Source organism: Ceratotherium simum, chromosome 21 (assembly GCF_057802395.1).
Source record: "Ceratotherium simum simum isolate JZ-2026a chromosome 21, ASM5780239v1, whole genome shotgun sequence".
Taxonomy (NCBI): domain Eukaryota; kingdom Metazoa; phylum Chordata; class Mammalia; order Perissodactyla; family Rhinocerotidae; genus Ceratotherium; species Ceratotherium simum.
This window is the reverse complement of record NC_141920.1, coordinates 27,434,256-27,440,958: the sequence shown is the minus strand read 5'-3', so window position 1 is coordinate 27,440,958 and position 6,703 is coordinate 27,434,256. Positions and strand designations below refer to the sequence as shown.

The 6,703-nt window shown below is 46.2% G+C and overlaps 1 protein-coding gene across 1 annotated transcript in view; it reads left to right on the top strand.

Moving 5' to 3' along the window:
• The first annotated feature begins 5,169 nt into the window (after positions 1-5,169).
• The window catches only part of HCK (HCK proto-oncogene, Src family tyrosine kinase), a 52,098-nt gene continuing 50,564 nt past the window's right edge, over positions 5,170-6,703 (top strand). The window contains exon 1 of the mRNA XM_087445432.1: positions 5,170-5,272. The gene's annotated coding sequence lies outside the window, so the exon portion shown is untranslated. The remainder of the gene's footprint in view (positions 5,273-6,703) is intronic.

Genomic DNA, 6,703 nt, shown 5'->3' with positions numbered 1-6,703 from the left:
TCTCATTCTGATGCTTCCTTTTTTTCAGTCTATAATGTGGTTTTAATAATCTATGTTGCTGTAGGAAAATCTAGTTTAGCGCATCAAACTGCTGCAGAATAATCTAAGCTGAGCATCTACTGTTTTATTTATCCATTCCCCCAGTGTTGGACACTCAAGTGGCTTCCAGTTCTCTCTTACAAACAACACTGTGATAAACATCTTTGTACACGACCTTCATGGACCTATGTGAAAATTTCTTTGGGCTCTATACCCAAGAGTGGAGTTACTAGATCACAGGCATATATGTTTTAAATTTCACTAACTTCTGCTAGAATGGCTCCATTAGCAGCGTGTGAAGGACGATGTCTCCACCCATTTTCATCAGCTTTTACGTTATATCTGACTTGGTAATTTTTGCCTACAGTTTGAGTGTAAGGTGGCATCTCATTGTTGTTTCAACTTGCATTTCTCTGTTAATCTTGAGATTCAGAACCTCCTTTTTGACGTGTCAGGCATTTGGGCTTCACCTTCAGTGAATTGCCTGTTCATAAGTTTTGCCCATTATCTGTTAGGTTTTCCTGTCTTTTTCTTGTTGATTTGCAGGAGTAGCTTATAAATTTTAGATATTAATCCCTTGTTGAATGTTGATGTCCCAAAGGTCTTCTCCCAATATGTTGCCCATCTGTTCAGTTTATCTATGGCAGCAGTTCTCAAATTTTAGCATGCATCAAAATCTCCTAGAAGGCTTGCTAAAACACAGATACGTGAGCCCTGCCCCAGAGTTTCTGACTCAGTAGAGCGGGAGTAGGGTGCGAGAATTTGCATTTCTAACAAGTACTCGGGTGATGCTGATGGTCCAGGGACCACAGTTTGAGAACCACTGGCCTATGGTGCCTTCCTTTGAACAAATTTGTTCCATTGAACAAATCCTTAATTTTGATGTTTTCAAATTTATTTGTCCTCATTTTATGGATAAGAGAACTGGAGCTCAAGGAGGTGAAGTGAATGACCCCAGGTGACACAGTGAGCTCGGTTTTGGACCCTTATCTGGCTAACCCCAGAGCCTGTGCTCCTAGCCCCTCTGCTATCCTGTCTACCAGCTTGTGGGATGTAGTGATCACAGGCTGAGGCATTTGGACCTGAGGCTAGGGGAGCCTTAATAAGTTTCTGAGTGAGGCAGCCAGAGAGGAGCAAGTCAGTTGCCTAGGGCCAGGGGCCAAAGAGACAGGCCTAAGGGCTTTTACAAGAGGATCAAGCTCAGAAATTGCCCTCAGTCCCAGCCAGGGCACAGTGACAGGGCTGCTGAAAGGTACCAGGACAGTTGTTACCCCACAGCTCCGGGTGAAGCAATTTCCCTCACACCCTGAGGAAGTACCCACCCACCCTGGAACTACCCTCTTACCAAAGCTGTGTAACTCCTTGGTTTCTGAGGGCCAAAAGGGCCCTGGCTAGGGTGGCCCAGGGTCTGAGCATGCGGACCCTGGCCGCACTTCCTCCTGTAGCATCTGGGGACCCTGCCAGGATCACTTCCCATCATGGTTCTGTTCCTGGCACTGCAAGAGGGGAAAACCCCTGGTTGTGGGACAGCTGATTCCCAAAGACCTCTAGGGGTAGTGTAAGGACGGAACTTCCCTACTGGCTGGGTCCGCTGGGGACACTCCTGACACAGGACAAGTGGTGAAGTTAGTGAAAATGTCTCCAGCTGCCCCTTCACATGGAAGCCCCTCCCACTTGGGGGCCCTGCAACTTCCTACTCCCTCCCAGCCTCCAACTGGAGACGCCCAGCAATCCTTCACAACTGGGTTGGGGAGCAGTCCTGGGTCCACTGTCATTCAATCACCATCATTTAGAGAGCACCCACTCTGTGCCAGGCATCGCACTAGACACTAGAGGGTGATACGGAACAACCCCTGCCCACTGGGGGGCTCCGAGCCTCATGGGAAAGACAGGTCCCCAAATTATCACGGCACAAAGTTGTCAACTGTAAAATCAAACAGTGAGAAACTAGCTCTTTCTGGGTAAGCTGGAAAAGGCTGCTAAGAGGAGATGATGTATGAGTGAGACTTTGAAGGATGGGCAAGATTTTTGGCAGGTAGACAATAGAAGGGAGAGCCCTCCAGGCGGGGCCAGCATGAGCAAAGGCAGGGAAGCTGGAAGGAGTGTGACACACTCCAAGACTGGTAATCGGTTAGCACGTGGTTAGGCTTTCTGGCCCTGGGGTCAGACTGAGTTTTGAATCCCAACTCTGTCATCTGCTAGTTGGGTGATCTTGGGTAAGCCCCTAAATGTCTCTGGGTCTTGGTTTCCTCATCTATAAAATGGGGCTAATAATAGCATCACCCTCATAGATCTCAGAGATTGTTGTAAGGCTTCAACAAGATAATCCATGTAAAAATACATACAGTAAGTACTCAGTAAATGTGACCATTATTATTGCTGGAGGAACACGGGGTGTGAGGGGAGCAGGACTGGTAGGAGAGGAAACCACAGAAGTGGGCAGATTGAGAAGGCCCTCGAAGGGCAGGCTAGGAAGTGTAGGCAATTGAGGGGTGACCTAATGGGCTTGCATTTTCTTGAAATGAATCTAGCTGTTTGAAGAGGAGGGTTGACTGGAGAGCCAGGAGAGCCTGGGCACTGGGGGAATGGGGCAGGGGGCTGGGACAAGGACCAGATGAGAGACATTAAGACCTGACTCAGATGGGGTAAGAGGAAGGAAGAGGGGAGGGCAGGTTCCAAGGAGGAGGGAGGGGAAGAGGGCTCCCTCCTGGCTCAGAAACAGCAGCCTCTCACATCCTTTGATTAGACTCATTCATTCATTCATTCATTCATTCATTCCACAACTATTTATTTAGCACTTGAACCCTGGCCTCGAGGAGTTTACATTCTAGGGAGTTTATATTACAATTAAATAATATTACTTGGAGCTTCCAGGTGCAGTAACCACCCACTCAGGCCTAAATGATCAGAAATTGACAGCCCTGGGGCCCGCCCCGTGGCGTAGCGGTTAAGTGCACAAGCTCCTCTGCTGGCGGCCCGGGTTTGGATCCCAGGCGGCACCAACGCACCGCTTGTCAGGCCATGCTGTGGTGGCATCCCATATAAAGTGGAGGAAGATGGGCACAGATGTTAGCCCAGGGCCAGTCTTCCTCAGCAAAAAGAGGAGGATTGGCATGGATGTTAGCTCAGGGCTGATCTTCCTCACAAAAAAAAGAAAAGAAATTGACAGCCCTATTGGTGTGTCTTCCCATTTCTCACTTGTCTATCCTCAGATGTTTCAGGTGATGGGCAAAGGGTCTTAGAGCCAGGCCAGCCTGTCTTGCCCATTTCCTGTGATGGGGACTTCACTGTGTTCTGTGACAGCCCTTTCCATCTAGTGCAAGAGCTAACAACTGCCTCCTTGTCTACATCACCTCCTGCACCCCCCACCAGGTCCTAGCACCGCCTTCTAGAACTCTACATGGCACAGCTGCTCCCTTAGGCCTTGGGCAGCCCTGCAGTGATGTGCACAGATGATGTGATATGCAGAGACTTCTCATTTCTATCTAAAAGCAACTAGTTAAAAAAATTGTTTTTGAAGCTTATCATGCAAAGGGATAGTGCCCTTGATGTGTAAAGAGGACATTCAAATAAATAATAAAGACTCACAGCCCAATAAAAAAAAAATAGGCAAATTATCTCTATAGTCCACAGAAAAGAAAATACAAATGACTGAAACGTGTAACAAGATGTCCAACCTCACTCAGAAGAAGAGAAATGCAAATTAATACTACATTGAGAAACCATTTTTCAATTACTAGATTGGCGAAGTTTGGAAAGTTTGGTAACTTACCATGTGGGTGCAGGTGTTAGGAAACAGACGATCACTCATTTTGGGGGGGAGGGTGGTTGGCATAAACCCTGTTTAGCAATATCTACCAATATTTTAAATGCACCGACTGTTTGATGCAACAATTCCACTACCAGGAATTTCTGCTACTTTTATACTCACACAAGTGGAAATGATGAATGTGCAAGGAAAATCATTGCAGCTTTGTTTCTAGTAACAGGAGATTAGAAATACACCAAATGTTTAGTGAACGAGGGCTGGTTAGATAAACTGTGGCTCGTGCAGACAAGAGAATACCATGCAGCCATAGATAAGAACAAGATAAGCTCCCTATGTACTGTATGGAATTCTTTCCAGGATACAAAGTAAGTGGGGAAAAAAAAGTAAGATGCAGAACAATGCACTTTGGAGAGTGTTGTCTTTCTATTTAAAGGGGGTAGGAGGATGTCTTTGTGTATACGCATGGAATCGTTCTGGAAGGATATACAAAACGGGTTATGGGGGCCGGCCCCGTGGCTTAGCGGAGTGCGCGCGCTCCGCTTCTGGCGGCCAGGGTTCGGATCCTGGGCGCGCACCGACGCACCGCTTGTCCGGCCATGCTGAGGCCGTGTCCCACATACAGCAACTAGAAGGATGTGCAGCTATGACATACAACTATCTACTGGGGCTTTGGGGGAAAAAATAAATAAATAAAAAATTTAAAAAAAAAACGGGTTATGGTTGTTGCCTCTGAGTTGGAGGCGTGTGTAGCTGTATAACAAGGAGGGAAGGAAACTTTTATGATGTGTCTTACATGTTGTGCCATGAATATGAATTACAGAGAAGCAATTTTTTTAAAAACCACTATTGTGATATTTATTGTACTCTGTAACACCATCTGTTTTCATGTCTGTCTGGCCTCCCCACCCCCACCCCCAACACACACACACACACACACACACACACACACACACACACACACACAGAGATCTTGTGAGGGGAAGGAGGAGGGCTGGTTCTGACTCATTCCTACACTCCTTCAGCCCAACGCAGAACCCAGCACAAAGCAAGTGCTCAGAAAATTTGAGTACATATTCATGATGACAACCTTCTCCAAGAAGACTCCAGTTAGTCTTGTCTGCTGATATTCATGCTCATGTGTAGACCCTTCCCACAGTGAATAATGATGACCTGTGTAACTAGAGTGATGCTTTGCCTAGCCCTCCTCGATCATTCTCTCTGGAGAAAGCCAGCCCCTATGTCAGGAGCTCACTCAGGCAGCCTTATGGAGAGGTTCACGTGATGAGGAACTGGGGCCTCCTGCCAACAGTCACGTGAGTGAATCATCTTAGAAATGGATCCTCCAGCCCCAGTCAATCCTGCAGATGACTGCCGAGCAGGCCGACCTTGACTGAAGCCTCGTGAGGAACCCCAAGCCAGAGCCACTGAGCTAAGCTGTTCCCAGATTCCTGACCCACAGAAACTGTGAGATAATAACTGTTTATAATGTTTTAAGCTGCTAGATCTTAGGTAATTTGTTACACAGTGATGTATAACTAACACAATCAATAAGTCTTTATTAAGCGTTTACTGTGTATCATTTCTGTGGGGAGCAGGCCACATGCGCATTCATTCCTAGACTCATTTATTCCTTCAACCAGCATTTATTGAGCACTTACTATATACATGGCCCTGTGTTTAATGCTGACTCAGAATGTTAGCAATTAAAATACCCTGTAGAACAAGAGGGAAATTTCTGGAGTGATGGAAATGTATATCTTAATGGGGTTGAAGTTACATAGTATCTATCTATATATATGTCTATACATATAATGTATTTGTAAAAATTCAGCAAATGAACATTTAATCTTGCGTACTTTGTTGTATGTAAATTTTACATTAAAAATACTGTAAACAAACAATGAACTCTAGTTAATAATATGTGTGCTGAAGTAATTTACTTTGAAATATATTTTTAAAAGATGAATTGATGGACAGCTAGATGGACAGACATGTGACAAAGCAAGTATAATGTTAATGGTAGAATGTAGGTGGTGAGTATAGGGGTTTTGTTTTGTCGTAAAAATCTTTCAATTCTGCCATATGGACATTTTCATAATAAAATTTTTGGAAAGAAGACCCTCAATAACCATATATACCAATCCTTTCATTCATTATTATTATTATTTTAATTACACAAATAAAAACAAATACAGTCTAGTTTAAAATTTAAAAAAAATAGAGAAAAAGTCACCATCTCTTTCCCCGATTCCCTTCTTCTTCAGTGACCACCTCTGTTCTTGTAGGCTGTGTAGTTTCCAGAACTTTCTCTATGCATTTACATACATATATAGGTAAATACAAAACCATGTTATTTTTTTAAATGAATGTACCCTCGATACTATTCTGCATATATGTCTTGGGGATCTCTCCGTGTTAATTCATGCATATCGCCTCAGTTTTAAAGTGCTGAGTAAGAATGTGCCTCCCCATTCAAGACGCGAGGCTCAGGGAGGAGGTCTGCTCAGGAACACGCAGCAAGTTAGAATTGCGGGGACTCGACCCCATTCTCCTAGTTCCCAGGCCTGGGCGCACCCTGCAGGAGCGTGGCCGCCGCTGAATGGGGGCCTGGCCGGGGCGGGGCTCTTTTTCCCGGCAGAATGATGGGGGGCGGGCTGGTCCCGCTCTGCCCCGCCTCACCGCAGTCGCCCGGACCTGCCCGGGCTCCCCGCACCCGGACCCAGGAGGAAGTCCGCTAAGCGCTTCCTCTTTTCTTGGCCTCCGGGGACCCCGGGGGAAGAAAGGCGAGTTGTGAAACCGAACCGTTCCCCACCCCCCACCCCCCCGGGGGGACCCGTCAGCTGGAGGTGGCCACGCAGCTGGAAGCAGAAAAACAACTTTAGGACAACCCCTAGC